This window comes from Mixophyes fleayi, chromosome 1, assembly GCF_038048845.1.
Source record: "Mixophyes fleayi isolate aMixFle1 chromosome 1, aMixFle1.hap1, whole genome shotgun sequence".
Classification (NCBI taxonomy): domain Eukaryota; kingdom Metazoa; phylum Chordata; class Amphibia; order Anura; family Limnodynastidae; genus Mixophyes; species Mixophyes fleayi.
In genome coordinates, this window is record NC_134402.1 from 282,064,738 (window position 1) to 282,085,202 (window position 20,465).

The following is a 20,465-nucleotide window of genomic DNA, read 5'->3' on the forward strand; positions in this document are numbered from 1 at the left end:
CTTTATGATTTTCAAGTGAGTAAATTTAGTAAAATGTGACTACTATGGTTACATTTTCGATGACTTGTACATTTCTTTTCTATAGAAGACAGTAGTGTTCCTAAATAAATCTATATTAACTTAAGATATGAATAAATAAAGTCTTTCGTTTGAGTGTCTTTATTATTTACAGATATGATACTAATAAAGAGTAGGTACTTTGTAGGTACTGTGATTCTTGGCTTTCAAATTTTCAGATGTGAATGCTTAGAAAAATCTCAACATCAACAATATGTTATATTAATAAAAACTTACACTTTCATAAGTGCATACTTCGTAAGAAAATCAACCATATGGAACCATATCAGATAAACAAATCTCTCCATCGTAGATGACCTGGAGTGTATTTAAAGAACAGTCTCATTTTGACACAAAACACAGCTAAATCATGTTCTCTTGTGCTGCTTATTGGTCTAAAAACGTACTTCTCACATAGAGTGTGATAGATTCTCTGAATATTCCCCAGAAAAACCCAAACACTGTAGGCATCATATATAATAAAATTGCAATATTGAAATGGGTTTACATTGTAAAATGGATAGTTAAAGGTAATATTTTCTATACTTTGCAAGTTTCTTTTTGGCAGAATTACATTTTTAAAATAATTACTTCTTTATGCTTTTAAAAATTCAAAAAACGCACTTAAATCTTTGCTTCTGAATGGCTCGTTGGTCTAGGGGTATGATTCTTGCTTAGGGTGCGAGAGGTCCCGGGTTCAAATCCCGGACGAGCCCATGACTCCTTGTCATTTTCATCTTATTGTTTTTAGTTGATTCAGTAAAGCTAGCCATTTGAAGTTAGATTTTGTCAATTTCCAAAAATAGCTCTCATAACATTGTCCAAAACAAAATCCCTATGTATTAATGGGATGATTCTTAGTTAATGTTTCAAAAAGTCTCATGTGCCCAAACTGAATGAGACTATTCTTTGAAGGTACTTATGAATCTTGGCTTTATGATTTTCAAGTGAGTAAATTTAGTAAAATGTGACTCCTATGGTTAAATTTTCAATGACTTGTACATTTCTTTTCTATAGAAGACAGAAGTGTTCCAAAATAAATCTATATTAACTTAAGTTGTGAATAAATAAAGTCTTTCTTTTGAGTGTCTTTATTATTTACAGATATGATACTAATAAAGATTAGGTACTTTGTAGGTACTGTGATTCTTGGCTTTCAAATTTTCAGATGTGAATGCTTAGAAAAATCTCAACATCAACAATATGTTATATTAATAAAAACTTTCACTTTCATAAGTGCAGACTTCGTAAGAAAATCAACCATATGGAACCATATCAGATAAACAAATCTCTCCAACGTAGATGACCTGGAGTGTATTTAAAGAACAGTCTCATTTTGACACAAAACACAGCTAAATCATGTTCTCTTGTGTTGCTTATTGGTCTAAAAACGTACTTCTCACATAGAGTGTGATAGATTCTCTGATTATTCCCCAGAAAAATCCAAACACTGTAGGCATCATATATAATAAAATTGCAATATTGAAATGGGTTTACATTGTAAAATGTCTAGTTAAAGGTAATATTTTCTATACTTTGCAATTTTCTTTTTGTCAGAATTACATTTTTAAAATAATTACTTCTTTTTGCTTTTAAAAATTCGAAAAACTCACTTAAATTTATGTTTCCGAATGGCTCGTTGGTCTAGGGGTATGATTCTCGCTTAGGGTACGAGAGATCCCGGGTTCAAATCCTGGACGAGCCCATGACTTATAGTCATTTTCATCTTATTGTTTTTAGTTGATTCAGTAAAGCTAGCCATTTGAAGTTAGATTTTGTCAATTTCCAAAAATAGCTCTCATAACATTGTCCAAAACAAAATCCCTATGTATTAATGGGATGATTCTTAGTTAATGTTTCAAAAAGTCTCATGTGCCCAAACTGAATGAGACTATTCTTTGCAGGTACTTATGAATCTTGGCTTTATGATTTTCAAGTGAGTAAATTTAGTAAAATGTGACTCCTATGGTTAAATTTTCAATGACTTGTACATTTCTTTTCTATAGAAGACAGAAGTGTTCCAAAATAAATCTATATTAACTTAAGTTGTGAATAAATAAAGTCTTTCTTTTGAGTGTCTTTATTATTTACAGATATGATACTAATAAAGAGTAGGTACTTTGTAGGTACTGTGATTCTTGGCTTTCAAATTTTCAGATGTGAATGCTTAGAAAAATCTCAACATCAACAATATGTTATATTAATAAAAACTTACACTTTCATAAGTGCATACTTCGTAAGAAAATCAACCATATGGAACCATATCAGATAAACAAATCTCTCCATCGTAGATGACCTGGAGTGTATTTAAAGAACAGTCTCATTTTGACACAAAACACAGCTAAATCATGTTCTCTTGTGCTGCTTATTGGTCTAAAAACGTACTTCTCACATAGAGTGTGATAGATTCTCTGAATATTCCCCAGAAAAACCCAAACACTGTAGGCATCATATATAATAAAATTGCAATATTGAAATGGGTTTACATTGTAAAATGGATAGTTAAAGGTAATATTTTCTATACTTTGCAAGTTTCTTTTTGGCAGAATTACATTTTTAAAATAATTACTTCTTTATGCTTTTAAAAATTCAAAAAACGCACTTAAATCTTTGCTTCTGAATGGCTCGTTGGTCTAGGGGTATGATTCTCGCTTAGGGTGCGCGAGGTCCCGGGTTCAAATCCCGGATGAGCCCATGACTCCTTGTCATTTTCATCTTATTGTTTTTAGTTGATTCAGTAAAGCTAGCCATTTGAAGTTAGATTTTGTCAATTTCCGAAAATAGCTCTCATAACATTGTCCAAAACAAAATCCCTATGTATTAATGGGATGATTCTTTGTTAATGTTTCAAAAAGTCTCATGTGCCCAAACTGAATGAGACTATTCTTTGCAGGTACTTATGAATCTTGGCTTTATGATTTTCAAGTGAGTAAATTTAGTAAAATGTGACTCCTATGGTTACATTTTCGATGACTTGTACATTTCTTTTCTATAGAAGACAGTAGTGTTCCTAAATAAATCTATATTAACTTAAGATATGAATAAATAAAGTCTTTCGTTTGAGTGTCTTTATTATTTACAGATATGATACTAATAAAGAGTAGGTACTTTGTAGGTACTGTGATTCTTGGCTTTCAAATTTTCAGATGTGAATGCTTAGAAAAATCTCAACATCAACAATATGTTATATTAATAAAAACTTACACTTTCATAAGTGCATACTTCGTAAGAAAATCAACCATATGTAACCATATCAGATAAACAAATCTCTCCAACGTAGATGACCTGGAGTGTATTTAAAGAACAGTCTCATTTTGACACAAAACACAGCTACATCATGTTCTCTTGTGCTGCTTATTGGTCTAAAAACGTACTTCTCACATAGAGTGTGATAGATTCTCTGATTATTCCCCAGAAAAACCCAAACACTGTAGGCATCATATATAATAAAATTGCAATATTGAAATGGGTTTACATTGTAAAATGTCTAGTTAAAGGTAATATTTTCTATACTTTACAAGTTTCTTTTTGGCAGAATTACATTTTTAAAATAATTACTTCTTTATGCTTTTAAAAATTCAAAAAACGCACTTAAATCTTTGCTTATGAATGGCTTGTTGGTCTAGGGGTATGATTCTCGCTTAGGGTGCGAGAGGTCCAGGGTTCAAATCCTGGACGAGCCCATGACTCCTTGTCCTTGTCATTTTCATCTTATTGTTTTTAGTTGATTCAGTAAAGCTAGCCATTTCAAGTTAGATTTTGTCAATTTCCGAAAATAGCTCTCATAACATTGTCCAAAACAAAATCCCTATGTATTAATGTGATGATTCTTTGTTAATGTTTCAAAAAGTCTCATGTGCCCAAACTGAATGAGACTATTCTTTGCAGGTACTTATGAATCTTGGCTTTATGATTTTCAAGTGAGTAAATTTAGTAAAATGTGACTACTATGGTTACATTTTCGATGACTTGTACATTTCTTTTCTATAGAAGACAGTAGTGTTCCTAAATAAATCTATATTAACTTAAGATATGAATAAATAAAGTCTTTCGTTTGAGTGTCTTTATTATTTACAGATATGATACTAATAAAGAGTAGGTACTTTGTAGGTACTGTGATTCTTGGCTTTCAAATTTTCAGATGTGAATGCTTAGAAAAATCTCAACATCAACAATATGTTATATTAATAAAAACTTACACTTTCATAAGTGCATACTTCGTAAGAAAATCAACCATATGGAACCATATCAGATAAACAAATCTCTCCAACGTAGATGACCTGGAGTGTATTTAAAGACCAGTCTCATTTTGACACAAAACACAGCTAAATCATGTTCTCTTGTGTTGCTTATTGGTCTAAAAACGTACTTCTCACATAGAGTGTGATAGATTCTCTGATTATTCCCCAGAAAAATCGAAACACTGTAGGCATCATATATAATAAAATTGCAATATTGAAATGGGTTTACATTGTAAAATGTCTAGTTAAAGGTAATATTTTCTATACTTTGCAATTTTCTTTTTGTCAGAATTACATTTTTAAAATAATTACTTCTTTTTGCTTTTAAAAATTCGAAAAAACTCACGTAAATTTATGTTTCCGAATGGCTCGTTGGTCTAGGGGTATGATTCTCGCTTAGGGTGCGAGAGGTACCGGGTTCAAATCCTGGACGAGCCCATGACTTATAGTCATTTTCATCTTATTGTTTTTAGTTGATTCAGTAAAGCTAGCCATTTGAAGTTAGATTTTGTGAATTTCCCAAAATAGCTCTCATAACATTGTCCAAAACAAAATCCCTATGTATTAATGGGATGATTCTTAGTTAATGTTTCAAAAAGTCTCATGTGCCAAACTGAATGAGACTATTCTTTGCAGGTACTTATGAATCTTGCCTTTATGATTTTCAAGTGAGTAAATTTAGTAAAATGTGACTCCTATGGTTAAATTTTTAATAACTTGTACATTTCTTTTCTATAGAAGACAGAAGTGTTCCAAAATAAATCTATATTAACTTAAGTTGTGAATAAATAAAGTCTTTCTTTTGAGTGTCTTTATTATTTACAGATATGATACTAATAAAGAGTAGGTACTTTGTAGGTACTGTGATTCTTGGCTTTCAAATTTTCAGATGTGAATGCTTAGAAAAATCTCAACATCAACAATATGTTATATTAATAAAAACTTACACTTTCATAAGTGCATACTTCGTAAGAAAATCAACCATATGGAACCATATCAGATAAACAAATCTCTCCAACGTAGATGACCTGGAGTGTATTTAAAGACCAGTCTCATTTTGACACAAAACACAGCTAAATCATGTTCTCTTGTGTTGCTTATTGGTCTAAAAACGTACTTCTCACATAGAGTGTGATAGATTCTCTGATTATTCCCCAGAAAAATCGAAACACTGTAGGCATCATATATAATAAAATTGCAATATTGAAATGGGTTTACATTGTAAAATGTCTAGTTAAAGGTAATATTTTCTATACTTTGCAATTTTCTTTTTGTCAGAATTACATTTTTAAAATAATTACTTCTTTTTGCTTTTAAAAATTCGAAAAAACTCACGTAAATTTATGTTTCCGAATGGCTCGTTTGTCTAGGGGTATGATTCTCGCTTAGGGTGCGAGAGTTCCCGGGTTCAAATCCTGGACGAGCCCATGACTTATAGTCATTTTCATCTTATTGTTTTTAGTTGATTCAGTAAAGCTAGCCATTTGAAGTTAGATTTTGTGAATTTCCCAAAATAGCTCTCATAACATTGTCCAAAACAAAATCCCTATGTATTAATGGGATGATTCTTAGTTAATGTTTCAAAAAGTCTCATGTGCCCAAACTGAATGAGACTATTCTTTGCAGGTACTTATGAATCTTGGCTTTATGATTTTCAAGTGAGTAAATTTAGTAAAATGTGACTCCTATGGTTAAATTTTCAATGACTTGTACATTTCTTTTCTATAGAAGACAGAAGTGTTCCAAAATAAATCTATATTAACTTAAGTTGTAAATAAATAAAGTCTTTCTTTTGAGTGTCTTTATTATTTACAGATATGATACTAATAAAGAGTAGGTACTTTGTAGGTACTGTGATTCTTGGCTTTCAAATTTTCAGATGTGAATGCTTAGAAAAATCTCAACATCAACAATATGTTATATTAATAAAAACTTACACTTTCATAAGTGCATACTTCGTAAGAAAATCAACCATATGGAACCATATCAGATAAACAAATCTCTCCAACGTAGATGACCTGGAGTGTATTTAAAGAACAGTCTCATTTTGACACAAAACACAGCTAAATCATGTTCTCTTGTGTTGCTTATTGGTCTAAAAACGTACTTCTCACATAGAGTGTGATAGATTCTCTGATTATTGCCCAGAAAAATCCAAATACTGTAGGCATCATATATAATAAAATTGCAATATTGAAATGGGTTAACATTGTAAAATGTCTAGTTAAAGGTAATATTTTCTATACTTTGCAATTTTCTTTTTGTCAGAATTAAATTTTTAAAATAATTACTTCTTTTTGCTTTTAAAAATTCGAAAAACTCACTTAAATTTATGCTTCTGAATGGCTCGTTGGTCTAGGGGTATGATTCTCGCTTAGGGTGCGAGAGGTACCGGGTTCAAATCCTGGACTGGCCCATGACTTATAGTCATTTTCATCTTATTGTTTTTAGTTGATTCAGTAAAGCTAGCCATTTGAAGTTAGATTTTGTCAATTTCCCAAAATAGCTCTCATAACATTGTCCAAAACAAAATCCCTATGTATTAATGGGATGATTCTTAGTTAATGTTTCAAAAAGTCTCATGTGCCAAAACTGAATGAGACTATTCTTTGCAGGTACTTATGAATCTTGGCTTTATGATTTTCAAGTGAGTAAATTTAGTAAAATGTGACTCCTATGGTTAAATTTTCAATGACTTGTACATTTCTTTTCTATTGAAGACAGAAGTGTTCCAAAATAAATCTATATTAACTTAAGTTGTGAATAAATAAAGTCTTTCTTTTGAGTGTCTTTATTATTTACAGATATGATACTAATAAAGAGTAGGTACTTTGTAGGTACTGTGATTCTTGGCTTTCAAATTTTCAGATGTGAATGCTTAGAAAAATCTCAACATCAACAATATGTTATATTAATAAAAACTTACACTTTCATAAGTGCATACTTCGTAAGAAAATCAACCATATGGAACCATATCAGATAAACAAATCTCTCCAACGTAGATGACCTGGAGTGTATTTAAAGAACAGTCTCATTTTGACACAAAACAAAGCTAAATCATGTTCTCTTGTGCTGCTTATTGGTCTAAAAACGTACTTCTCACATAGAGTGTGATAGATTCTCTGATTATTCCCCAGAAAAACCTAAGCACTGTAGGCATCATATATAATAAAATTGCAATATTAAAATGGGTTTACATTGTAAAGTGTCTAGTTAAAGGTAATATTTTCTATACTTTGCAATTTTCTTTTTGTCAGAATTAAATTTTTAAAATAATTACTTCTTTTTGCTTTTAAAAATTCGAAAAACTCACTTAAATTTATGCTTCTGAATGGCTCGTTGGTCTAGGGGTATGATTCTTGCTTAGGGTGCAAGAGGTCCCGGGTTCAAATCCCGGACGAGCCCATGACTACTTGTAATTTTCATCTTATTGTTTTTAGTTGATTCAGTAAAGCTAGCCATTTGAAGATAGATTTTGTCAATTTCCCAAAATAGCTCTCATAACATTGTCCAAAACAAAATCCCTATGTATTAATGGGATGATTCTTAGTTAATGTTTCAAAAAGTCTCATGTGCCCAAACTGAATGAGACTATTCTTTGCAGGTACTTATGAATCTTGGCTTTATGATTTTCAAGTGAGTAAATTTAGTAAAATGTGACTCCTATGGTTAAATTTTCAATGACTTGTACATTTCTTTTCTATAGAAGACAGAAGTGTTCCAAAATAAATCTATATTAACTTAAGTTGTGAATAAATAAAGTCTTTCTTTTGAGTGTCTTTATTATTTACAGATATGATACTAATAAAGAGTAGGTACTTTGTAGGTACTGTGATTCTTGGCTTTCAAATTTTCAGATGTGAATGCTTAGAAAAATCTCAACATCAACAATATGTTATATTAATAAAAACTTACACTTTCATAAGTGCATACTTCGTGAGAAAATCAACCCTATTGAACCATATCAGATAAACAAATCTCTCCAACGTAGATGACCTGGAGTGTATTTAAAGACCAGTCTCATTTAGACACAAAACACAGCTAAATCATGTTCTCTTGTGTTGCTTATTGGTCTAAAAACGTACTTCTCACATAGAGTGTGATAGATTCTCTGATTATTCCCCAGAAAAATCCAAACACTGTAGGCATCATATATAATAAAATTGCAATATTGAAATGGGTTTACATTGTAAAATGTCTAGTTAAAGGTAATTTTTTCTATACTTTGCAATTTTCTTTTTGTCAGAATTATATTTTTAAAATAATTACTTCTTTTTGCTTTTAAAAATTCGAAAAACTCACTTAAATTTATGTTTCTGAATGGCTCGTTGGTCTAGGGGTATGATTCTCGCTTAGGGTGCGAGAGGTCCCGGGTTCAAATCCCGGACGAGCCCATGACTTATAGTCATTTTCATCTTATTGTTTTTAGTTGATTCAGTAAAGCTAGCCATTTGAAGATAGATTTTGTGAATTTCCCAAAATAGCTCTCATAACATTGTCCAAAACAAAATCCCTATGTATTAATGGGATGATTCTTAGTTAATGTTTCAAAAAGTCTCATGTGCCCAAACTGAATGAGACTATTCTTTGAAGGTATTTATGAATCTTGGCTTTATGATTTTCAAGTGAGTAAATTTAGTAAAATGTGACTCCTATAGTTACATTTTCAATGACTTGTACATTTCTTTTCTATAGAATACAGTAGTGTTCCTAAATAAATCTATATTAACTTAAGATATGAATAAATAAAGTCTTTCATTTGAGTGTCTTTATTATTTACAGATATGATACTAATAAAGAGTAGGTACTTTGTAGGTACTGTGATTCTTGGCTTTCAAATTTTCAGATGTGAATGCTTAGAAAAATCTCAACATCAACAATATGTTATATTAATAAAAACTTACACTTTCATAAGTGCATACTTCGTGAGAAAATCAACCCTATTGAACCATATCAGATAAACAAATCTCTCCAACGTAGATGACCTGGAGTGTATTTAAAGACCAGTCTCATTTTGACACAAAACACAGCTAAATCATGTTCTCTTGTGTTGCTTATTGGTCTAAAAACATACTTCTCACATAGAGTGTGATAGATTCTCTGATTATTCCCCAGAAAAATCCAAACACTGTAGGCATCATATATAATAAAATTGCAATATTGAAATGGGTTTACATTGTAAAATGTCTAGTTAAAGGTAATATTTTCTATACTTTGCAATTTTCTTTTTGTCAGAATTATATTTTTAAAATAATTACTTCTTTTTGCTTTTAAAAATTCGAAAAACTCACTTAAATTTATGTTTCTGAATGGCTCGTTGGTCTAGGGGTATGATTCTCGCTTAGGGTGCGAGAGGTCCCGGGTTCAAATCCCGGACGAGCCCATGACTTATAGTCATTTTCATCTTATTGTTTTTAGTTGATTCAGTAAAGCTAGCCATTTGAAGATAGATTTTGTGAATTTCCCAAAATAGCTCTCATAACATTGTCCAAAACAAAATCCCTATGTATTAATGGGATGATTCTTAGTTAATGTTTCAAAAAGTCTCATGTGCCCAAACTGAATGAGACTCGTCTTTGCAGATACTTATGAATCTTGGCTTTATGATTTTCAAGTGAGTAAATTTAGTAAAATGTGACTCCTATGGTTACATTTTCAATGACTTGTACATTTCTTTTCTATAGAAGACAGTAGTGTTCCTAAATAAATCTATATTAACTTAAGTTGTGAATAAATAAAGTCTTTCTTTTGAGTGTCTTTATTATTTACAGATATGATACTAATAAAGAGTAGGTACTTTGTAGGTACTGTGATTCTTGGCTTTCAAATTTTCAGATGTGAATGCTTAGAAAAATCTCAACATCAACAACATGTTATATTAATAAAAACTTTCACTTTCATAAGTGCATACTTCGTAAGAAAATCAACCATATGTAACCATATCAGATAAACAAATCTCTCCAACGTAGATGACCTGGAGTGTATTTAAAGAACAGTCTCATTTTGACACAAAACACAGCTACATCATGTTCTCTTGTGCTGCTTATTGGTCTAAAAACGTACTTCTCACATAGAGTGTGATAGATTCTCTGATTATTCCCCAGAAAAACCCAAACACTGTAGGCATCATATATAATAAAATTGCAATATTGAAATGGGTTTACATTGTAAAATGTCTAGTTAAAGGTAATATTTTCTATACTTTACAAGTTTCTTTTTGGCAGAATTACATTTTTAAAATAATTACTTCTTTATGCTTTTAAAAATTCAAAAAACGCACTTAAATCTTTGCTTATGAATGGCTTGTTGGTCTAGGGGTATGATTCTCGCTTAGGGTGCGAGAGGTCCAGGGTTCAAATCCTGGACGAGCCCATGACTCCTTGTCCTTGTCATTTTCATCTTATTGTTTTTAGTTGATTCAGTAAAGCTAGCCATTTCAAGTTAGATTTTGTCAATTTCCGAAAATAGCTCTCATAACATTGTCCAAAACAAAATCCCTATGTATTAATGTGATGATTCTTTGTTAATGTTTCAAAAAGTCTCATGTGCCCAAACTGAATGAGACTATTCTTTGCAGGTACTTATGAATCTTGGCTTTATGATTTTCAAGTGAGTAAATTTAGTAAAATGTGACTACTATGGTTACATTTTCGATGACTTGTACATTTCTTTTCTATAGAAGACAGTAGTGTTCCTAAATAAATCTATATTAACTTAAGATATGAATAAATAAAGTCTTTCGTTTGAGTGTCTTTATTATTTACAGATATGATACTAATAAAGAGTAGGTACTTTGTAGGTACTGTGATTCTTGGCTTTCAAATTTTCAGATGTGAATGCTTAGAAAAATCTCAACATCAACAATATGTTATATTAATAAAAACTTACACTTTCATAAGTGCATACTTCGTAAGAAAATCAACCATATGGAACCATATCAGATAAACAAATCTCTCCAACGTAGATGACCTGGAGTGTATTTAAAGACCAGTCTCATTTTGACACAAAACACAGCTAAATCATGTTCTCTTGTGTTGCTTATTGGTCTAAAAACGTACTTCTCACATAGAGTGTGATAGATTCTCTGATTATTCCCCAGAAAAATCGAAACACTGTAGGCATCATATATAATAAAATTGCAATATTGAAATGGGTTTACATTGTAAAATGTCTAGTTAAAGGTAATATTTTCTATACTTTGCAATTTTCTTTTTGTCAGAATTACATTTTTAAAATAATTACTTCTTTTTGCTTTTAAAAATTCGAAAAAACTCACGTAAATTTATGTTTCCGAATGGCTCGTTGGTCTAGGGGTATGATTCTCGCTTAGGGTGCGAGAGGTACCGGGTTCAAATCCTGGACGAGCCCATGACTTATAGTCATTTTCATCTTATTGTTTTTAGTTGATTCAGTAAAGCTAGCCATTTGAAGTTAGATTTTGTGAATTTCCCAAAATAGCTCTCATAACATTGTCCAAAACAAAATCCCTATGTATTAATGGGATGATTCTTAGTTAATGTTTCAAAAAGTCTCATGTGCCAAACTGAATGAGACTATTCTTTGCAGGTACTTATGAATCTTGCCTTTATGATTTTCAAGTGAGTAAATTTAGTAAAATGTGACTCCTATGGTTAAATTTTTAATAACTTGTACATTTCTTTTCTATAGAAGACAGAAGTGTTCCAAAATAAATCTATATTAACTTAAGTTGTGAATAAATAAAGTCTTTCTTTTGAGTGTCTTTATTATTTACAGATATGATACTAATAAAGAGTAGGTACTTTGTAGGTACTGTGATTCTTGGCTTTCAAATTTTCAGATGTGAATGCTTAGAAAAATCTCAACATCAACAATATGTTATATTAATAAAAACTTACACTTTCATAAGTGCATACTTCGTAAGAAAATCAACCATATGGAACCATATCAGATAAACAAATCTCTCCAACGTAGATGACCTGGAGTGTATTTAAAGACCAGTCTCATTTTGACACAAAACACAGCTAAATCATGTTCTCTTGTGTTGCTTATTGGTCTAAAAACGTACTTCTCACATAGAGTGTGATAGATTCTCTGATTATTCCCCAGAAAAATCGAAACACTGTAGGCATCATATATAATAAAATTGCAATATTGAAATGGGTTTACATTGTAAAATGTCTAGTTAAAGGTAATATTTTCTATACTTTGCAATTTTCTTTTTGTCAGAATTACATTTTTAAAATAATTACTTCTTTTTGCTTTTAAAAATTCGAAAAAACTCACGTAAATTTATGTTTCCGAATGGCTCGTTGGTCTAGGGGTATGATTCTCGCTTAGGGTGCGAGAGTTCCCGGGTTCAAATCCTGGACGAGCCCATGACTTATAGTCATTTTCATCTTATTGTTTTTAGTTGATTCAGTAAAGCTAGCCATTTGAAGTTAGATTTTGTGAATTTCCCAAAATAGCTCTCATAACATTGTCCAAAACAAAATCCCTATGTATTAATGGGATGATTCTTAGTTAATGTTTCAAAAAGTCTCATGTGCCCAAACTGAATGAGACTATTCTTTGCAGGTACTTATGAATCTTGGCTTTATGATTTTCAAGTGAGTAAATTTAGTAAAATGTGACTCCTATGGTTAAATTTTCAATGACTTGTACATTTCTTTTCTATAGAAGACAGAAGTGTTCCAAAATAAATCTATATTAACTTAAGTTGTAAATAAATAAAGTCTTTCTTTTGAGTGTCTTTATTATTTACAGATATGATACTAATAAAGAGTAGGTACTTTGTAGGTACTGTGATTCTTGGCTTTCAAATTTTCAGATGTGAATGCTTAGAAAAATCTCAACATCAACAATATGTTATATTAATAAAAACTTACACTTTCATAAGTGCATACTTCGTAAGAAAATCAACCATATGGAACCATATCAGATAAACAAATCTCTCCAACGTAGATGACCTGGAGTGTATTTAAAGAACAGTCTCATTTTGACACAAAACACAGCTAAATCATGTTCTCTTGTGTTGCTTATTGGTCTAAAAACGTACTTCTCACATAGAGTGTGATAGATTCTCTGATTATTGCCCAGAAAAATCCAAATACTGTAGGCATCATATATAATAAAATTGCAATATTGAAATGGGTTAACATTGTAAAATGTCTAGTTAAAGGTAATATTTTCTATACTTTGCAATTTTCTTTTTGTCAGAATTAAATTTTTAAAATAATTACTTCTTTTTGCTTTTAAAAATTCGAAAAACTCACTTAAATTTATGCTTCTGAATGGCTCGTTGGTCTAGGGGTATGATTCTCGCTTAGGGTGCGAGAGGTACCGGGTTCAAATCCTGGACTGGCCCATGACTTATAATCATTTTCATCTTATTGTTTTTAGTTGATTCAGTAAAGCTAGCCATTTGAAGTTAGATTTTGTCAATTTCCCAAAATAGCTCTCATAACATTGTCCAAAACAAAATCCCTATGTATTAATGGGATGATTCTTAGTTAATGTTTCAAAAAGTCTCATGTGCCAAAACTGAATGAGACTATTCTTTGCAGGTACTTATGAATCTTGGCTTTATGATTTTCAAGTGAGTAAATTTAGTAAAATGTGACTCCTATGGTTAAATTTTCAATGACTTGTACATTTCTTTTCTATTGAAGACAGAAGTGTTCCAAAATAAATCTATATTAACTTAAGTTGTGAATAAATAAAGTCTTTCTTTTGAGTGTCTTTATTATTTACAGATATGATACTAATAAAGAGTAGGTACTTTGTAGGTACTGTGATTCTTGGCTTTCAAATTTTCAGATGTGAATGCTTAGAAAAATCTCAACATCAACAATATGTTATATTAATAAAAACTTACACTTTCATAAGTGCATACTTCGTAAGAAAATCAACCATATGGAACCATATCAGATAAACAAATCTCTCCAACGTAGATGACCTGGAGTGTATTTAAAGAACAGTCTCATTTTGACACAAAACAAAGCTAAATCATGTTCTCTTGTGCTGCTTATTGGTCTAAAAACGTACTTCTCACATAGAGTGTGATAGATTCTCTGATTATTCCCCAGAAAAACCTAAGCACTGTAGGCATCATATATAATAAAATTGCAATATTAAAATGGGTTTACATTGTAAAGTGTCTAGTTAAAGGTAATATTTTCTATACTTTGCAATTTTCTTTTTGTCAGAATTAAATTTTTAAAATAATTACTTCTTTTTGCTTTTAAAAATTCGAAAAACTCACTTAAATTTATGCTTCTGAATGGCTCGTTGGTCTAGGGGTATGATTCTTGCTTAGGGTGCAAGAGGTCCCGGGTTCAAATCCCGGACGAGCCCATGACTACTTGTAATTTTCATCTTATTGTTTTTAGTTGATTCAGTAAAGCTAGCCATTTGAAGATAGATTTTGTCAATTTCCCAAAATAGCTCTCATAACATTGTCCAAAACAAAATCCCTATGTATTAATGGGATGATTCTTAGTTAATGTTTCAAAAAGTCTCATGTGCCCAAACTGAATGAGACTATTCTTTGCAGGTACTTATGAATCTTGGCTTTATGATTTTCAAGTGAGTAAATTTAGTAAAATGTGACTCCTATGGTTAAATTTTCAATGACTTGTACATTTCTTTTCTATAGAAGACAGAAGTGTTCCAAAATAAATCTATATTAACTTAAGTTGTGAATAAATAAAGTCTTTCTTTTGAGTGTCTTTATTATTTACAGATATGATACTAATAAAGAGTAGGTACTTTGTAGGTACTGTGATTCTTGGCTTTCAAATTTTCAGATGTGAATGCTTAGAAAAATCTCAACATCAACAATATGTTATATTAATAAAAACTTACACTTTCATAAGTGCATACTTCGTGAGAAAATCAACCCTATTGAACCATATCAGATAAACAAATCTCTCCAACGTAGATGACCTGGAGTGTATTTAAAGACCAGTCTCATTTAGACACAAAACACAGCTAAATCATGTTCTCTTGTGTTGCTTATTGGTCTAAAAACGTACTTCTCACATAGAGTGTGATAGATTCTCTGATTATTCCCCAGAAAAATCCAAACACTGTAGGCATCATATATAATAAAATTGCAATATTGAAATGGGTTTACATTGTAAAATGTCTAGTTAAAGGTAATTTTTTCTATACTTTGCAATTTTCTTTTTGTCAGAATTATATTTTTAAAATAATTACTTCTTTTTGCTTTTAAAAATTCGAAAAACTCACTTAAATTTATGTTTCTGAATGGCTCGTTGGTCTAGGGGTATGATTCTCGCTTAGGGTGCGAGAGGTCCCGGGTTCAAATCCCGGACGAGCCCATGACTTATAGTCATTTTCATCTTATTGTTTTTAGTTGATTCAGTAAAGCTAGCCATTTGAAGATAGATTTTGTGAATTTCCCAAAATAGCTCTCATAACATTGTCCAAAACAAAATCCCTATGTATTAATGGGATGATTCTTAGTTAATGTTTCAAAAAGTCTCATGTGCCCAAACTGAATGAGACTATTCTTTGAAGGTATTTATGAATCTTGGCTTTATGATTTTCAAGTGAGTAAATTTAGTAAAATGTGACTCCTATAGTTACATTTTCAATGACTTGTACATTTCTTTTCTATAGAATACAGTAGTGTTCCTAAATAAATCTATATTAACTTAAGATATGAATAAATAAAGTCTTTCATTTGAGTGTCTTTATTATTTACAGATATGATACTAATAAAGAGTAGGTACTTTGTAGGTACTGTGATTCTTGGCTTTCAAATTTTCAGATGTGAATGCTTAGAAAAATCTCAACATCAACAATATGTTATATTAATAAAAACTTACACTTTCATAAGTGCATACTTCGTGAGAAAATCAACCCTATTGAACCATATCAGATAAACAAATCTCTCCAACGTAGATGACCTGGAGTGTATTTAAAGACCAGTCTCATTTTGACACAAAACACAGCTAAATCATGTTCTCTTGTGTTGCTTATTGGTCTAAAAACATACTTCTCACATAGAGTGTGATAGATTCTCTGATTATTCCCCAGAAAAATCCAAACACTGTAGGCATCATATATAATAAAATTGCAATATTGAAATGGGTTTACATTGTAAAATGTCTAGTTAAAGGTAATATTTTCTATACTTTGCAATTTTCTTTTTGTCAGAATTATATTTTTAAAATAATTACTTCTTTTTGCTTTTAAAAATTCGAAAAACTCACTTAAATTTATGTTTCTGAATGGCTCGTTGGTCTAGGGGTATGATTCTCGCTTAGGGTGCGAGAGGTCCCGGGTTCAAATCCCGGACGAGCCCATGACTTATAGTCATTTTCATCTTATTGTTTTTAGTTGATTCAGTAAAGCTAGCCATTTGAAGATAGATTTTGTGAATTTCCCAAAATAGCTCTCATAACATTGTCCAAAACAAAATCCCTATGTATTAATGGGATGATTCTTAGTTAATGTTTCAAAAAGTCTCATGTGCCCAAACTGAATGAGACTCGTCTTTGCAGATACTTATGAATCTTGGCTTTATGATTTTCAAGTGAGTAAATTTAGTAAAATGTGACTCCTATGGTTACATTTTCAATGACTTGTACATTTCTTTTCTATAGAAGACAGTAGTGTTCCTAAATAAATCTATATTAACTTAAGTTGTGAATAAATAAAGTCTTTCTTTTGAGTGTCTTTATTATTTACAGATATGATACTAATAAAGAGTAGGTACTTTGTAGGTACTGTGATTCTTGGCTTTCAAATTTTCAGATGTGAATGCTTAGAAAAATCTCAACATCAACAACATGTTATATTAATAAAAACTTTCACTTTCATAAGTGCATACTTCGTAAGAAAATCAACCCTATTGAACCATATCAGATAAACAAATCTCTCCAACGTAGATGACCTGGAGTGTATTTAAAGACCAGTCTCATTTTGACACAAAACACAGCTAAATCATGTTCTCTTGTGTTGCTTATTGGTCTAAAAATGTACTTCTCACATAGAGTGTGATAGATTCTCTGATTATTCCCCAGAAAAATCCAAACACTGTAGGCATCATATATAATAAAATTGCAATATTGAAATGGTTTTACATTGTAAAATGTCTAGTTAAAGGTAATATTTTCTATACTTTGCAATTTTCTTTTTGTCAGAATTAAATTTTTAAAATAATTACTTCTTTTTGCTTTTAAAAATTCGAAAAACTCACTTAAATTTATGTTTCCGAATGGCTCGTTGGTCTAGGGGTATGATTCTCGCTTAGGGTGCGAGAGGTCCCGGGTTCAAATCCCGGACGAGCCCATGACTACTTGTAATTTTCATCTTATTGTTTTTAGTTGATTCAGTAAAGCTAGCCATTTGAAGATAGATTTTGTCAATTTCCCAAAATAGCTCTCATAACATTGTCCAAAACAAAATCCCTATGTATTAATGGGATGATTCTTAGTTAATGTTTCAAAAAGTTTTATGTGCCCAAACTGAATGAGACTATTCTTTGCAGGTACTTATGAATCTTGGCTTTATGATTTTCAAGTGAGTAAATTTAGTATAATGTGACTCCTATGGTTAAATTTTCAATGACTCGTACATTTCTTTTCTATAGAAGACAGAAGTGTTCCAAAATAAATCTATATTAACTTAAGTTGTGAATAAATAAAGTCTTTCTTTTGAGTGTCTTTATTATTTACAGATATGAAACTAATAAAGAGTAGGTACTTTGTAGGTACTGTGATTCTTGGCTTTCAAATTTTCAGATGTGAATGCTTAGAAAAATCTCAACATCAACAATATGTTATATTAATAAAAACTTACACTTTCATAAGTGCATACTTCGTAAGAAAATCAACCATATGGAACCATATCAGATAAACAAATCTCTCCAACATAGATGACCTGGAGTGTATTTAAAGAACAGTCTCATTGTGACACAAAACACAGCTAAATCATGTTCTCTTGTGTTGCTTATTGGTCTAAAGACGTATTTCTCACATAGAGTGTGATAAATTCTCTGATTATTCCCCAGAAAAACCGAAACACTGTAGGCATCATATATAATAAAATTGCAATATTGAAATGGGTTTACATTGTAAAATGTCTAGTTAAAGGTAATATGTTCTATACATTACAATTTTCTTTTTGTCAGAATTACATTTTTAAAATAATTACTTCTTTTTGCTTTTAAAAATTCGAAAAACACACTTAAATTTATGCTTCTGCATGGCTTGTTGGTCTAGAGGTATGATTCTCGCTTAGGGTGCGAGAGGTCCTGGGTTCAAATCCCGGACAAGCCCATGACTTATAGTCATTTTCATCTTATTGTTTTTAGTTGATTCAGTAAAGCTAGCCATTTGAAGATAGATTTTGTCAATTTCCCAAAACAGCTCTCATAACATTGTCCAAAACAAAATCCCTATGTATTAATGGGATGATTCTTAGTTAATGTTTCAAAAAGTCTCATGTGCCCAAACTGAATGAGACTATTCTTTGAAGGTACTTATGAATCTTGGCTTTATGATTTTCAAGTGAGTAAATTTAGTAAAATGTGACTCCTATGGTTAAATTTTCAATGACTTGTACATTTCTTTTCTATAGAAGACAGAAGTGTTCCAAAATAAATCTATATTAACTTAAGTTGTGAATAAATAAAGTCTTTCTTTTGAGTGTCTTTATTATTTACAGATATGATACTAATAAAGATTAGGTACTTTGTAGGTACTGTGATTCTTGGCTTTCAAATTTTCAGATGTGAATGCTTAGAAAAATCTCAACATCAACAATATGTTATATTAATAAAAACTTTCACTTTCATAAGTGCATACTTCGTTAGAAAATCAACCCTATTGAACCATATCAGATAAACAAATCTCTCCAACGTAGATGACCTGGAGTGTATTTAAAGACCAGTCTCATTTTGACACAAAACACAGCTAAATCATGTTCTCTTGTGTTGCTTATTGGTCTAAAAATGTACTTCTCACATAGAGTGTGATAGATTCTCTGATTATTCCCCAGAAAAACCCAAACACTGTAGGCATCATATATAATAAAATTGCAATATTGAAATGGGTTTACATTGTAAAATGTCTAGTTAAAGGTAATATTTTCTATACTTTGCAATTTTCTTTTTGTCAGAATTACATTTTTAAAATAATTACTTCTTTTTGCTTTTAAAAATTCGAAAAACTCACTTAAATTTATGCTTCCGAATGGCTCGTTGGTCTAGGGGTATGATTCTCGCTTAGGGTGCGAGAGGTCCCGGGTTGAAATCCCGGACGAGCCCATGACTTATAGCCATTTTCATCTTATTGTTTTTAGTTGATTCAGTAAAGCTAGCCATTTGAAGATAGATTTTGTGAATTTCCCAAAATAGCTCTCATAACATTGTCCAAAACAAAATCCCTATGTATTAATGGGATGATTCTTTGTTAATGTTTCAAAAAGTCTCATGTGCCCAAACTGAATGAGACTATTCTTTGAAGGTACTTATGAATCTTGGCTTTATGATTTTCAAGTGAGTAAATTTAGTAAAATGTGACTCCTATAGTTACATTTTCAATGACTTGTACATTTCTTTTCTATAGAATACAGTAGTGTTCCTAAATAAATCTATATTAACTTAAGATATGAATAAATAAAGTCTTTCATTTGAGTGTCTTTATTATTTACAGATATGATACTAATAAAGAGTAGGTACTTTGTAGGTACTGTGATTCTTGGCTTTCAAATTTTCAGATGTGAATGCTTAGAAAAATCTCAACATCAACAATATGTTATATTAATAAAAACTTACACTTTCATAAGTGCATACTTCGTAAGAAAATAAACCATATGGAACCATATCAGATAAACAAATCTCTCCAACGTAGATGACCTGGAGTGTATTTAAAGAACAGTCTCATTGTGACACAAAACACAGCTAAATCATGTTCTCTTGTGTTGCTTATTGGTCTAAAGATGTATTTCTCACATAGAGTGTGATAGATTCTCTGATTATTCCCCAGAAAAACCTAAACACTGTAGGCATCATATATAATAAAATTGCAATATTAAAATGGGTTTACATTGTAAAATGTCTAGTTAAAGGTAATATTTTCTATACTTTACAAGTTTCTTTTTGGCAGAATAAAATTTTTTAAATAATTACTTCTTTTGCTTTTAAAAATTCGA

The 20,465-nt window shown here is 30.8% G+C and overlaps 11 non-coding genes across 11 annotated transcripts; all 11 read left to right on the top strand.

Moving 5' to 3' along the window:
* The first annotated feature begins 701 nt into the window (after positions 1–701).
* On the top strand, positions 702–773 carry TRNAP-AGG (transfer RNA proline (anticodon AGG)). Its single transcript has one exon. It is a non-coding gene; the product is annotated as a tRNA-Pro (tRNA).
* Positions 774–2,679: 1,906 nt separating this feature from the next.
* TRNAP-AGG (transfer RNA proline (anticodon AGG)) lies at positions 2,680–2,751 on the top strand. Its single transcript has one exon. It is a non-coding gene; the product is annotated as a tRNA-Pro (tRNA).
* A 4,880-nt stretch (positions 2,752–7,631) lies between these two features.
* TRNAP-AGG (transfer RNA proline (anticodon AGG)) lies at positions 7,632–7,703 on the top strand. Its single transcript has one exon. It is a non-coding gene; the product is annotated as a tRNA-Pro (tRNA).
* Positions 7,704–8,620: 917 nt separating this feature from the next.
* TRNAP-AGG (transfer RNA proline (anticodon AGG)) lies at positions 8,621–8,692 on the top strand. Its single transcript has one exon. It is a non-coding gene; the product is annotated as a tRNA-Pro (tRNA).
* Positions 8,693–9,609: 917 nt separating this feature from the next.
* On the top strand, positions 9,610–9,681 carry TRNAP-AGG (transfer RNA proline (anticodon AGG)). The gene has a single exon. It is a non-coding gene; the product is annotated as a tRNA-Pro (tRNA).
* A 4,880-nt stretch (positions 9,682–14,561) lies between these two features.
* Positions 14,562–14,633, top strand: TRNAP-AGG (transfer RNA proline (anticodon AGG)). The gene has a single exon. It is a non-coding gene; the product is annotated as a tRNA-Pro (tRNA).
* Positions 14,634–15,550: 917 nt separating this feature from the next.
* On the top strand, positions 15,551–15,622 carry TRNAP-AGG (transfer RNA proline (anticodon AGG)). Its single transcript has one exon. It is a non-coding gene; the product is annotated as a tRNA-Pro (tRNA).
* A 917-nt stretch (positions 15,623–16,539) lies between these two features.
* TRNAP-AGG (transfer RNA proline (anticodon AGG)) lies at positions 16,540–16,611 on the top strand. The gene has a single exon. It is a non-coding gene; the product is annotated as a tRNA-Pro (tRNA).
* A 917-nt stretch (positions 16,612–17,528) lies between these two features.
* Positions 17,529–17,600, top strand: TRNAP-AGG (transfer RNA proline (anticodon AGG)). The gene has a single exon. It is a non-coding gene; the product is annotated as a tRNA-Pro (tRNA).
* Positions 17,601–18,517: 917 nt separating this feature from the next.
* TRNAP-AGG (transfer RNA proline (anticodon AGG)) lies at positions 18,518–18,589 on the top strand. The gene has a single exon. It is a non-coding gene; the product is annotated as a tRNA-Pro (tRNA).
* A 917-nt stretch (positions 18,590–19,506) lies between these two features.
* On the top strand, positions 19,507–19,578 carry TRNAP-AGG (transfer RNA proline (anticodon AGG)). The gene has a single exon. It is a non-coding gene; the product is annotated as a tRNA-Pro (tRNA).
* The last annotated feature ends 887 nt before the right edge of the window (positions 19,579–20,465 follow it).